Below are 14,754 nucleotides of genomic sequence, written 5' to 3' on the forward strand. Positions count from 1 at the left end.
CCAATTAAAAATATGCTAATTAACCCTGGAGTTCAAAGACTTTTACCAAAAGGGATATGATGGGGTCATTCCCATGCTTGCAGTTTATTTGGTTGATAGCATGGCTTACAATTGTGAGAAACAGAAAATACTCAAATGAATGCACACCTCCCTAGGACATTTCACAGTGTCTTTCAGCATAGCAATAAAATTAAACAACTCCCTAAACATGTATGTTATGAATAGGGCCTTTTGCTAAGTAAAGATGATTTGTTTCTAATACTAAAGCCAGTATCTCACTTTCTGGAAAGATAACTGAACCCAACATCTATTGGTTGGTTAGAATTTACTTTACATTATTTTCAAAATGTCAAAAAAGAAATTACTTTTTTCTTCTTGCCTGTTATTTTTCCAGTTCGTTTTTAAAACAAAGTGTTCATTTGGGGCCATGACAGCTAAAATAGAAATGTCTTTGGCATAAACTCAGCTCTCTAGCCTGCAGGCAAAATATAAAATTGTTGTTAAATTGGAGTGGACCAGAAAGCGGATGATAAAACTCGTCCATGGAACTTCTGTTAATAACAAACATTTGTCCCGTGACACGTACTCTAAGTAACAACACATGACAGGGGATGGATGTGTCACTGTCCTGAACAGCAGGTTTTCGTGCCTATAAGGCAACAAGTCAAGTTCACCTACACCTTCAGTTGTGGCTTCCTATGAATCTGTTGGGGTTTTCATTAAATGTCCTTTTTTAAACTTGGAAAGACTTGGGAAGACAATTCTCAGGTGTATGGGTCTAGGTTGAGCTGCCTTTAGAGTTTTAGAGGCAGCTTGGGTTGTTGTGTCTGGTTCTATTTTCAACTGCAGCAGCATTTGCTGTTTCCTAAAAGTCATGCCATTTAAGCATTTTGCCTCCATTTCTTTTTCACTCAGTTGTCAGAATGAGAGAGGAGGCAATTCTGAAAAAGGCAGATAGATGGTAGCAGAAGGGACCATGTTGATACCAGATAAAACCAGTGAAAAACCAGTAGAGGCATTAAGGCCTTCCCGTTTTCTGGCATTGTTTCATCGTATTTACTGAATCTAAGACATCATGGATGGTGAAATGCACCATTATTTTATGCACTGACCAAAACTCTCCTTGACCAAAGTTCAGTCAGGTTCCTCTGAGCCCTCTTCCTAACTAAGGTCTCAGCCTGGCTTCCATCCTTGCTGGACCTGCAAAGCCCAGTTGCAGCAAGAATCCTATTAAGTTAGTTTATTAAAACTTCCCGTACGTACTCTTGATGTCTATTCTTGGTCAGTTTTCATCCACTGAACCCCCCCGCCCCTGCTACCCTGTTCCTTAGCTGTACCTCCCCACTTGTCCTTGCTGTATTCAGAATTGAGCTCAGTCCTACACTGAGGTTTCTTTTCCCATATTGCAATCGCTCCTAAATAAAACGTGTTCCAACTGCTTTAAATACTGTCTGGCTCAGGTTCTCTTTACAGAAAAGAAGATACATTTCCAATCAATCCCAGATGCAAAACCTTAATGATAGTCCTCTGTGAAGCCTGGGTGGGCCACACAGCCTTTGTCCGGAAATTTCTTTTTATATACTACAAACTATTTGGCATTTTCTCTTGCCTTTGGTTGCACTGCTTGGCCTGTAATAAGAATTCTTTTGTACTTATCTCAGTAACAAAATGTAACAAAGCCTCATAGACCTGTAAGATTTCCCCTTCTCAGGTCTCCTAAAGCACTTGGATCCTCTTTCCAAGAAAAGAAGGACATGCAGTCATTACTCCTACAAGGAACTTTTGCTTCACTAATATCAAAGTCATGGCAAGTTGCTGTTTCCCTGTCTTTCTGCATATTAAAGTCACTTTTTGTGTCAATACTGAGTAACAGCATAATCTTATTGAAGATGTTTTAAATAGTAACTTAAAACCAATGCCTTTGTTGGTGTTGAACCTTTCCAACACTAGAAATAAAATCAATTGATATAACAACATAAACAGTTATGACCAAGTTTGCAGGCAGTACCCACTAAACTCCCCATGGCTGCTGCCCAGTGACAGCAAATCTAAGATGCCTCCCAATTTTAGAGATGCTAAAATATGAGAGAAATGTTTATGACAGAATTCGTGCCACACAGTGTTACCCATCCACACATTGTACAGGAGTGGTAAACTCAAATGCGCACAGGAACAATTAAATCAGGTATGTCAGCCCAACTCTATGTAAGAAACATGTACCCTCTACACCAAACATTCATTTCACTTTTAACAGAAGCATGGCTTCAAAGGAATATTGAATACTATAAAAAAGCACCAAGCCCCTGTGGTGGCTTCACAATAGGGAACTAGAGAAAACTGAGGAACACATGTCTCATCTAAAGGAAGCAGATACCACACAGCTCATATCAAACATTATCATGTCAGTCATCCTTAAGACTTTGGAGGCAGTATTGTACAGTCTTCTGATTTCTGAAGATAAATAGGAAATCTGAATTTGTAGGTGAAATCCCTTAAAAATTCATTCAAAAATTTTAAAATGCCAGGCATGCCTCACAAAGCAAATCTACGTAACACATTTGGTTCCTCGTTCACCAATTTGTGGCCTATGTAAGATACACCTAACATGCATGGGTCACCCGTGTTCTAAACATCACCATTTGTCCCATGGGCACGTTTAATCCAAAAACTATCAGCATGACTTGAAAGGTAATCATATCATGGTAACAGCTTTGCCCATGAAGCATGAGGGCATAATAGGTGCCAGTAGAAATACTCCATCAGAAGAGTCATTTGTAGTTCATTTTAGATATGTTTTTCTGTCTACATGTAATAAAACCAATTCACTAGAAGGATTTCAAGCTTGGAACTGAGAACCAGCCGTTTTTCAGAAAGCAAAAATTGATTGTTTTTAAGGCAAAAAGTATTTGTTTAAGAATGAGAATTCCTGCTCTCATTCCCATTCTGATGCTGCTTGGTGCTCCTTGAAAGGCAGCCTCACCACAGCGGACGTGTTGCTATGAACCTCGCAGCTCTCTTGGGGCTGTGTGAGGGGAAGCCCAGACCCAGGACCCAGAAGACCTGGAAGTAGAGGATGCAGCTGAATACTGGCAAATACCCTTTGTGTTGTCCTCTGCTTCCCAGGCCTCAGAAACATGACTTTTTTCCCCCCTAGGAGAAGGGGGATGGGAGAATGAAGAAATAGAGACTTACTATGGCTCAACTCACTTCATTCATCTCTGATTTAAAAGCTTGGAGTCAGCCAAGATGCTGAATCCTGAACATACCTGCCCTCATAATGGATTTATGACATCCTCTAAGGGTACTTGATTTTCTAGGACTCAATTTTACTATCTATAAAATGAGCAGATAAGATTAAAAAGATGGTTTTTCATCTGTGCTCTGCGAAACTTTAGGGACTCAGATAATTTGCTTAAGGAGAGGAACTTGGTTTGACATCACTTGCATTTGGTCTTAACAGTGAAGCTTCCATTTAATAGGAAAAATACACCTTAAAAAATGCAGTGTTTGAAAACCACTGGCTAGATGATCTAAGTGATCTGTAGTGAGGCCTCTGACACTTTGTAATTACAAAATTTCTTCAACTGGCGTGTACTTTTCAATACTGTTCTCACAAAGCAAAATGCAGGGACATTTTTTGATTAAAGAATAACTCCAGTTTTACCCAAAATATGAGTCAACATGAAAATTCTGGCAAGGCTGAGTATGAAAAGGTATAAATGGTTTTGATTTCTTTTCTTCCAAATGAAGCTTTCTTTTTTCAGATTTTTTAAGAGATGACAGGCAAAGAGTATGAGTCTGGGAAAGTAGCTTGCACTAGAAAAAAGGAGACCTTATGTCTATTCACTGTCAAACACGTACTCCCTGATTTTGCACATACAAGTGAAGAAGAGAACTGGGAAATTCTCAGCATTTGAAGGTTCTGGACCATTTTCTTCTGGAAATGCAGGAAATTGCAATTAAAATAAACTCCACTATGCAAACCAGGCATAAATCTGACTACTCCTTAAACATACCCAGGGATTTCCCACCCTTTCTGCTTTGCCTGAAATGTCCCTCAGCCCCCTCATCCTCACCTCTCTAAATCCAGGTCACATCCAGGTCGAAGGGAATGGTGAGTCCATTTCCAATCTCTTCTTTCCTCAGCCCCTTTCTTCTCAACTCCTGTAGCACCTGTCATCTTTTTTATTTCTATTTTTGGTTTAAACAACAGGAATTCTTTTCTCACTGTTATAGAGGTTAGAAATCCAAGAGCAAGGTATCTGTAGGTTTAGTATCCCCTGAGACCTCTCTTCTTGCTTGCAGATGGTGCCTTCTTGCTGTGTCCCCAAGTGACCTTTCCTCTGTGTACATGCCCCTGGTGTTCCAGTTGTCTTTTATACTTACCTTCTACAAATGGCTAGTTTTGTCAAGTCCATATGGACATACATATGGATAACTTTTACCCTCATACTCCTGAAGTTAGGGCCCACTTCTGCTTTTTTTTGTGTGTGTGTCCTTCGTGGTTTCTTGCACATATGTAAATAGGTAATCAATAAATCAGTTGAAGGATTAAATGAATAATGTTTGCATCTGTGGGCAAAAGCACTAGTATTACCATATGAGGGATGACAATATGGGCTCAATAATATGGCACTTTGAGAAAAAATGAAAACAACCCAGTTGTTCATATGGTGGTATGAGACTACATAGTATCAAGGCAACAGTGCTTACCATGTAACAGAGAGTGAAGAAAGTCAAATGTCGGTATAATGCTACAAGTTTAATCATATGTTTAAAGAAAACTCATATTTAAAAATCTAGAAAATATTTCAAAAGAATGTTTAGGATGATAGGTTTCAGAGTAGTGTTTCCATCTTTTTGAAGAGTTAATAATGAGGCTTATATTATTTTTAACATGAAAAATATAATAAAAATCAACGTTTTAAGTGTTTTTGCTAAAAGTGGTATAAAATCAGTGGAATTTTGTTATAACAGAATTAGAGCCCCATATGATTGACATTTTTAGAAGAAATCATTTTATAGCAAATGTTCTTTTTTTTTGGTAGTTCATAGACTAAAAGCTGCTAAGCCCCTTCGGGAGGTTTCATCATGGGACTTCCTCTTCATAAATTCCATTTCATAGAGAACAATGTTGTACCAACATGTCTGTGTCTTGCTACCAAAGAAAATTTCATAAGCAAACTGAAACAATTTGTTTCCTAGTGTACGTTTATCCTCATTAAGAGCACAGAGAGCTTAAAAACATGGTAATTATCTCAGATGTCTCTAAAACACTTTCATGCTTTAAGCCATGGCCTGGATTAGGTCCTGAAAGATCCAACCTAGCAAAAGCAACAAAGTCTACTAGTAACCCAAGGAAAAGCCTCAAAACATTTCGTCCTCTGGCAAGTACTGACCTGGATCTGGTGGTTGACAAGCCACTAGACAGCATTTCCAGGGATGGGGGCATGTCTGCTCCTGACCCAGCTTTAAAGGAGTGTGTATGTGTGTGTGGTATGTGTGTGTGTTTATTTTAAGAGAGTATACTTCCCCAAAGACAAAAAAAGGAGATAGGATATTTTACCACTTTTTAAAAGAAGAACCCAGTTACTTCACAAGACTTTCCCAAAGGAATGTGCCTAAAATAACATATTCCACCTCGTATTTCTACAGCTTGAAATACACACAAATTATCCCAAACTCATCTTCTTACCTCAATTCTGTTACTGCCCCTAAGTCACAAAGAAAATGCCCCATGGAGTAAAATAAAATTCTAATGTAATCTCTTTCCAGCTCTTTGCTGTGTGACATAGTCCCATGGAATTATGTACCTTCTCAAATCTGTTGTAGACATCCTGGAAACTTGTTCATTTTCTTGATTACAAAAACAGCCTTTCCACACCCTTTCCCTTTCTCCTACCTTTTTCCTACATCGGATGCAGATGTAGGGGTCAGAGTTACAGAAGCCATATTGCAATTAGGAAGGAACAGCTGAAAGGAATGCAGAAATCTTGGATCTAACATTGTAAAATTGCTGAATTTAACTGAATTACCCAGTTCCTCCATTTGTTTTTCTGTTTGTCTGATTCGTTCCCCACGGTTCTTGAGCCCCCATGTGAAAACACATCAATTTGCAGACACGCCTATGATGCACATTGCATTACACCAGTGTTTACCAGTGTAAGTGTCCTCGGAATATGTGTTTGATGATATAATCCACCAAAATAGTGGGATGAAGACATGGTGTAGAGATAATTTTGTGATCAATATATTTGGGGAAAAAAAAAGGATACTCTGATCCCCTTCTAGAGCTTCACAATGCACATAAAACTGTTACAGACTTTGAAAAGGAGAAATACTATTGCAGAGAAATCTAAGCAACATTCAGAAGCTTCCCAATTTTATTGACCAAGGAACTAATATTAAAATTAATCCCTTTGTCATCTACAGTGTGTCCCTCAGAATTAGGGTTCTGAGGACCATGTGTGGGAACCACTGTACTACATCCATCCATAATTATTTTAATAATTATCATTTTATGCTTTCTTATTTACAAATGATCCATATGTTCTGACAAATTTTAGATAAACTCCTAGGAATTCAAACCAACGGAAATGTTGACACATACCAAACAAAGGCAGGTATAATGAAATATGTGATTACTTCTGGCTAGTTACAAATTCCCCATTTTCTTTGGCTAGCAGATGCTGTCATTGACACTGTCAGCAATTATAACCTACATCTGCATTTCTGGATGAGACAACTCTTCTTAGGCAAAGTGCTTAAGACTTGTATTCCTTGATGAATCTTTGCTGCTGTTCTCTGTAAGGACAATTTCTGAGGTTCTGGGAAACCAGCGATTCTCTTGAATCTATGATATATTTGGTTTGTCATGTATTCTTAAGGTCCTTCTTCACCTTTCTTGCTGAACTTGCTTTCCCTTTGGGTAGAGTTTGTTCTCTGCCAAGACCTCCAGTTTGTTCTCTGACAGACCTCCAAGGAACTGTAGGTTGTAATCAACCACCCCCAGCATCCTTTTCCAAATTACTTACTCTGTGCCATGAGCCCAACTGTAGCTATCGGGGTGTGTTTGTTTTTTCCCTTTGCTCTCTTCACATTGTCTCAATTTTTGAGCCAGAATAATTTAAGCACTAGGGTCTTGTCGGGTTTTGCAACCATGAACAGCCTTACAAAGTCTAGGCGTTTTGCCAGAAATCTAAACTTTGTTGAACTATGTTAAAAGGTTAAGCGTTTCACAGAGTTCGGCCTCCCCCACCCCCACCACACTCCCTGCCTCTGCCTTGTTGGTAAATGTCTGCGTTATCAAGAAATGGAATAACTAATAATGTGCTGGATAGAACATTTTCAGTCATCACACTGTGACCATAGTCGTGTTAAAACCCCCAAACAAATGTTATTCACACATCTCTCCTTAATCAAAACGCTGAGGACAGAGTCATTGTTGTCATTTCAAGATGAAATGCTACACACTTTCCATAAAATAAAAGTTTTAAAATAAAGCTCTTATCAATTATTTGTAAAAATTTCTATGTTAACCAAACAGCTTCACTAAAATGAATGTTGATGAGTAAAAATAAATCAAAACCTCTCCAGACTGGAGGGAAGTACTGGTTCCTTGGTCCCTAGTTTTGAAAGCTCCCTGTGATTATTTCCTGGAACACCAAAAGCTGGTTTACTCTTAGGATGCTTCCGAGGTTTTCAAGTGCACAGTCAACGAGTCTAATGAAGAGAAAGGAAATTTAAAAATGTTTGGGAATTATCCTGGGTCCTCTTGTTTCCTTAGCCCACATCACAGCTAAGAGTAACTGCTGTCAACTTCTCTGACAAAAGAGTTCCCACATTTGCCTAGTTCTCTCCATCCCCAATGTGGCCATCCTGATCCCAGTCACTACCCTCTCTTGCTTGGACTCCCATAATAATATCCTAACTGGCCTCCATTCATCCACTCTGCCTCCATTTTCCCAGAGCAGCCAGGCCATGAGGTCACCAGTGCCTTAAGATAAAAACACAAGCATCTTACCTTGTTTTATTCGGTCTCATCTTAAAGCACTGAAGTCTCACCACTTGGGGGCCTTCTTTCTTTGCTGCAAACACACGAAGCTTATGTCTGACTGAACCACTGTGGGGCATGCCCTTCTGTCATCTTTGGCTGGCTGGCTCCCCTCTGTCCTCAGTTCTCAGCTAGTGTTGTCTCCCTAGGAGAGCCTTTCCCAGTCTCACCTCTGTTATTCTCTACATAATCCACTTTTTAAATATTCCACCTGCCTTTCTTTATCTAATATTTTTTCTATTAATCACCTGTCTTCTAACTGCCTCCACTGGTCATGAGCAAGAATCATACCTAGTTTACTGACATATCTCCAGCACCTATAATAGTGCTTGGGGCACCAGAAGAACAAGATAAATATGTATTGAATGAATACATGAGCAAGACCAGAATAAAAAATTGGGTGCTTACTGCAGCTCCTGTGGCTTAGCTGTTGAAAGGCATAACACAAACAGTTATTAGGTACTTTTGGGTAAGGGTCTGTCAGGGACTGGACATCTTGATAGATGTTTTAGGGGTGTGCCATGCACATTTGCCAACTGAACCAGAGAAAATACCGTATTTACAGGCACATAAGAAGCTATGTTTGTCTTCTTTTGTGGAGATATTTGTGTCTTTGTCATTTTCAGTATAACCTTTCCAAGACAATCTCCTAAGAAGAAATTTCCCTAAACAAAGAGTATGTATTTTTGCTTAGTGTGCTAAGGTAAATGACTGGGGGATTTTTGCTAGATTGTCACAACTTTATAAGGAGTTTATGAATACTTGATTAAGTAAAGTAACATAGTGCCCTTACTTCTCATCGAATAGCCAACTTACATGACTCATATGCATAGGTTGAAAATTACATCTGCGATCAAAGATCAGAGGCAAAATTGGTCACTGGAAACTACTTAATACATCCTTGGCTTCTAAGCTGGGCTTCATCTAAAGCCAGGATTAACAACGGAAAGCATGACCAGAATGGAATGTGAGGTTTGAACACTGGGGAGAAGATGTCCCCAGGGCTGTGAACTGCCTTTGGTCAGCAGCCCTGGGAGCCAGGCTTGTTTCAGTCTAATGCAATTTTGCTCTCATGATCAATGGGATGGGAGGAAAACTGGGTGAGGGAACACACTGAAATATGTTTTATAAGATAAAAGAGAAAGATCATGTAAGGTCACTTCTGAGAGAATGAAGATAATGACAAATGTATTGATAGAATGGCTAACACACTGAAACCCCGTCTCTACTAAAAAATACCAAAAACTAGCCGGGTGAGGTGGCGGGCGCCTGTAGTCCCAGCTACTCGGGAGGCTGAGGCAGGAGAATGGCATAAACCCGGGAGGCGGAGCTTGCAGTGAGCTGAGATCACGCCACTGCACTCCAGCCTGGGCGACAGAGCGAGACTCCGTCTCAAAAAAAAAAAAAAAAAAAAAAAAGCAAGGAAATAGGCTGCCTCCAGTTTCATATGTAATAGAGCTTATAGAAGGCACAACTTCTCTGAGATTCATGCCTCCACAGAGGCAGCCAAAGTAGAACCTGATCTGATAAAATTAGTGTCCTGCCATTGATCATACTGTATGTAAAGATACTAGATGATAATAAGGATAAGCAACTTCCTACTCCTAAACTCTCACAAGAGGAAGCATAGGATAAGGAAAAGGACTGCAATCCTTTTTGAAGAATAACATGAAAAGAAAAATTATAGACCTGGATCAAAGAGGGCACCTCTATCTTCACTTATTTATTTAATATGTATTTATTGGGCAATACTTTGTGCCAGGCATTGCATCTGGTACCAGGTACATAAAGATAACTAAGTCATAGATCTTGAAAATAGATTCAGGAAAACACAGACTATAGCAAGCCCTACACAAGTTGAAGTTGGTCGCAGCAGAAGTGTCAGACCAAAGAGGGACTGTTAGGTGAGAAGGGAGAAATATGAGCCTGGGAAGGCCGCAAGTCACTTCTGAAAATATTGATTAAATACAGGCATACTTTGTCTTATTGCACTTTGCCTTATTGTACTTCACAATACTGCAATTTTTACAAATTGAAGGTTTGTGGTAACCCTGCATCTGCCAACTCTATGAGACCCACATTTCTAATGTCATGTGCTCACTCTGTGTCTTTGTCACATCTTAGTATTTCAAACATTTTCATTATCATTATATCTGGTATAGTGATCTGTGATCGCTAGTCTTTGGTGTTACTATTGTAATTATCTGGGAGCATCAGGAGCCACGCCCATGTAGGACAGTGAACTTAATCTATAAATGTTGTGTTTCTATTGCTTCACTGACTGGCAATTCCCCCATCGCTCTCCCACTCCTTAGGCCTCCCTGAGACACAATAACTGAAATTAGGCCATTTAGTAACCACGCAACAACCTCTAAGTGTTCAAGTAAAAGGAAGAGTTGCACATCTCTTGCTTTAAACAAAAAGCTAGAAATGACTAAGCTTAGTGAAGAAGGCGTGTCAATAGCCAAGACAGGCTGAAAGCTAAGCTTCTTGAGCCAGATGGTTAGCTGAGCTGTGAATACAAAGGAAAACTTCTTGAAGGAAATTAAAAGTACTACTCCAGCAAACACATGAATGAGAAAAAAAAAATGAGAAAAAAACAAAACAGGCTTATTGCTGATATGGAGAAAGTTTGAGTTGTTTGGATAAAAGATCAAACCAATCACAATCTTTTGTTAAGGCGAAGCTAAATCCAGAGCAGGAACCTAAGTCTAGTTAATACTAAGAAGGCTGAGAGAGGTGAGGAAGCTGCAGAAGAAAAATTTGAAGCTAGCAGGGGTTGGTTCATGAAGTTAAGAAAAGAACCCATCTCTATAACGTAAATGTGCAAGGTGAAACAGCAAGTGCTGATATAGAAGCTGCAGCAACTTATCCAGAAGATCTAACTAAAATAATAGATAAAGGTCGCTAGACTGAACAACAGATTTTCAATGCAGATAAAACAGCTTTATATTGGAATAAGACATCATTTAGGACTTTTATAGCTAGAGAAGAGAAGTCAAAGTCTCAAAAGACAGGCTGACTCTCTTGTTACAGGCGAATGCAACTGGTGACTTTAAGTTGAAGCCAATGCTCATTTACCATTCTGAATGTCCTAGGCTTCTGTCTTGGTTCATTTCTGTTTCTGTAAAGAAATATACAAATCTGGGTAATTTGTAAAGAAATCAGGTTTAGTTGGCTCATGGTTCTGCAGGCTGTATGAGAAGCATAGCACCAACATCTGCTTCTGGTAAAGAACTCAGACTGCTTCCCCTCATGGTGGAAAGTGAACAGGAGCAGGCAGAGATCATATGGGGAGAAATAGGGAGAAAGAAAGAGAGAGAGAGAGAGAGAGAGAGAGAGAGAGAGAGAGAGAAAGCAGGGAGGGAGGTGCCAGACTCTTTTTAACAACCAGCTCTCATGGAATGAATAGAGCAAGAAGACACTCATTAGTGTGAGGATAGCATCAAGCCATTCTGAGGGATCTGGCCCCCACAATCCAAACACCTCCCACCAGGTCCTAACTCCAACACTGGGGATCAAATTTCAACATGAGGTTTGGAGTGTCACATACACAAACTATATAGTAAGGCTTTAAGAATTATGCTGGCTGGGTGCAGTGGCTCACACCTGTAATCCCAGTACTGTGGCAGGCCAAGGTGGGCAGATCACTTGAGGCCAGGAGTTCGAGACCAGCCTGGCTAACATGGTGAAACTCCGCCTCTACTAAAAATATAAAAATTAGCCAGATGTGGTGGCATACGCTTGTAATACTAGCTACTCTGGAGGCTGAGGCAGGAGAATTGCTTGAACCCCGGAGACAGAGGTTACAGTAAGCAAAGATTGCACCACTGCACTCCAGCCTGGGCAACAGAGCGAAATTCCATTTCAAAAAATAATAATAATAATTGACAACAATAGACAAATAATAGACAAACAGACAATAATAATAATAGACCAAACAGTGAAATCATGAGTGAACTCCCATTCACAATTGCTACAAAGAAAATAAAATACCTAGGAATACAACTTACAAGGGATGTGAAGGACCTCTTTAAGGAGAACTACAAACCACTGCTCAAGGAAATAAGAGAGGACACAAACAAACGGAAAAACATTCCATGCTCATGGATAGGAAGAATCAATATTGTGAAAATGGCCATATTGTCTAAAGTAATTTATAGATTCAATGCTATTTCCATCAAGCTACCACTGACTTTCTTCACAGAATTAGAAAAAACTACTTTAAATTTCATATGGAACCAAAGAACAGCCTGTATAACCAAGACAATCCTAAGCAAAAAGAACAAAGCTGCAGGCATCATGCTACCTGACTTCAAACTATACTACAAAGCTACAGTAACCAAAACAGCATGGCACTGGTACCAAAACAGATATATAGACCAATGGAACAGAACAGAGGCCTCAGAAATAATTCCACACATCTACAATCATCTGATCTTTGACAAACCTGACTATTGGAACCCGCCCCCAATATTTCAACGTAGGTTATTTCTATTTTCCATAAGTGTCAGCCAGCTGATAAATAAAGAGAGACAGTATGAAGAGAGGAATTTTACAGCTGGGCCACTGGGGGTGATATCACATATTGGTAGGACTGTGATGCCCCCTAAGTCTCAGACCAGCAAGTTTTTATTAAGGGTTTCAAAAGGGGAGGGGGTGTAAGAACAGAGAGTAGGTATAAAGATCACATGCTTCAAAGGGCAAAAAGCAGAACCACTAATAAGGGTCTAACAAAGATCACATGCTTCTGAAGGAACAGGACAAAGTGAAAAACCAGAACTACTGATAAGGGTCTATGTTCAGCAGTGCACATATTGTCTTGATAAACATCTTAACAGAAATCAGGGTTTGAGAGCAGAGAACTGGTCTGACCACAAATTTACGAGGGCAGAGTTTTTCCCCACCCTAGTAAGCCTGAGGGTACTGCAGGAGTCCAGGGCATATCTCAGTCCTTATCTCAACCGCATAAGACAGACACTCCCAGAGTGGCCGCTTATAGACCTCCCCCAAGGAATGCATTCCTTTCCCAGCGTATTAATATTAATATTCCTTGCTAGGAAAAGAATTTAGCGATATCGCTTCTACTTGCACGTCTGTTTATAGGCTCTCTGTAGGAAGAAAAATATGGCTGTTTTTGCCCAACCCTGCAGGCAGTCGGACCTTATGGTTGTCTTCCCTTGTTCCCTAAAAATCGCTGTTATTCTGTTCTTTTTCAAGGTGCACTGATTTCATATTGTTCAAACACACATGTTTTACCATCAATTTGTACAGTTAACACAATTATCACAGTGGTCCTAAGGTGATGTACATCCTCAGCTTATGAAGATAACAAGATTAAGAGACTAAAGTAAAGACATGCATACGAAATTATAAAAGTATTATTTGGGAACTGATAAATGTCCATATTAAAATTAAATCTTCATAATTTATGTTCTTCTGCCACGGCTCCAGCCAGTCCCTCTGTTCGCAGTCCCTGACTTCCTGCAACACCTGACAAAAATAAGAAATGGTGACAGGATTCCCTATTTAACAAATGCTATTGAGAAAACTGGCTAGCCATATGCAGAAAACTGAAACTGGACCCGTTCCTTACACCTTATACAAAAATCAACTCAAGATGAATTAAAGACTTAACTGTAAAACCTAAAATAATAAAAACCCTAGAAGAAAACCTAGGCAATACCATTCAGGACATAGGCATGGGTAAAGACTTCATAACTAAAACACCAAAAGCAATGGCAACAAAAGTCACAATTGACAAGTGGGATCTAATTAGGATATTAACCATGATAGCTCACAGTGATAGTACCACCTAATCCTCAAATGCCATCTAAGTTTTGTATATTTCACCAATGATACACTTTAGAGCAAAAAGATCCAATCCAGCCCTTTCTAACTCTGCTGTGGCCATGGCTCCAGTGAAAAAACTTGTGGCAAAGGGGGGCAAAAAAAAGAAGCAGGCTCTGAAGTTCACTCTTAATTGCACCCACCCTGTAGAAGATAGAATCATGGATGCTGCCAATTTTGAGCAGTTTTTGCAAGAAAGGATCAAAGTGAATGGAAAAGCTGGGAACCTTGGTGGAGGGGTGGTGACCATTGAAAGGAGCAAGAGCAAGATCACCATGACATCTGAGGTGCCTTTCTCCAAAAGGTATTTGAAATATCTCATCAAAGAATATTTGAAGAAGAATAATCTACGAGACTGGTTGCGCATAGTTGCTAACAGCAAAGAGAGTTATGAATTATGTTACTTCCAGGTTAACCAGGACGAAGAAGAGGAGGAAGATGAGGATTAAATTTCATTTATCCAGAATATTTTGTATGAGTTCTTGAATAAAACTTGGGAACCAAAAAAAAAAAAAAAATCCAATCCAGAATCATGCATTTGTTTGTCATGTCCCTTAGTTGTCTAGTCCCTTCAGCCTAGAACAGATTTGCAGTCTTTCCTTGATTTTCCTGACTTTGACACTGGAAACATTGCAGACAAGTTACTTTGTAGCATGTCCCTCCATTTGGCTTTGTTCAGTATTTCTTTTTGATTAAATTCAGACTATGCCTTTTTGGCAAGAATATTTCAGAGGTGACAACATGTTCTCACTGAATTCTACCAGATTACAAGTCATTTTTATTAGTCCCATTACTGATGATGTTTACTTTGATTTCTTGAGTGAAGTGGTATCTGCAAAGCTGCTCCATTA

The 14,754-nt window shown here is 39.5% G+C and overlaps 1 pseudogene; it reads left to right on the forward strand.

Moving 5' to 3' along the window:
• Positions 1 to 13,948: 13,948 nt before the first annotated feature.
• On the forward strand, positions 13,949 to 14,405 carry LOC112625261 (annotated as a pseudogene).
• Positions 14,406 to 14,754: the final 349 nt, after the last annotated feature.

Source organism: Theropithecus gelada, chromosome 5 (genome assembly GCF_003255815.1).
Source record: "Theropithecus gelada isolate Dixy chromosome 5, Tgel_1.0, whole genome shotgun sequence".
NCBI lineage: Eukaryota > Metazoa > Chordata > Mammalia > Primates > Cercopithecidae > Theropithecus > Theropithecus gelada.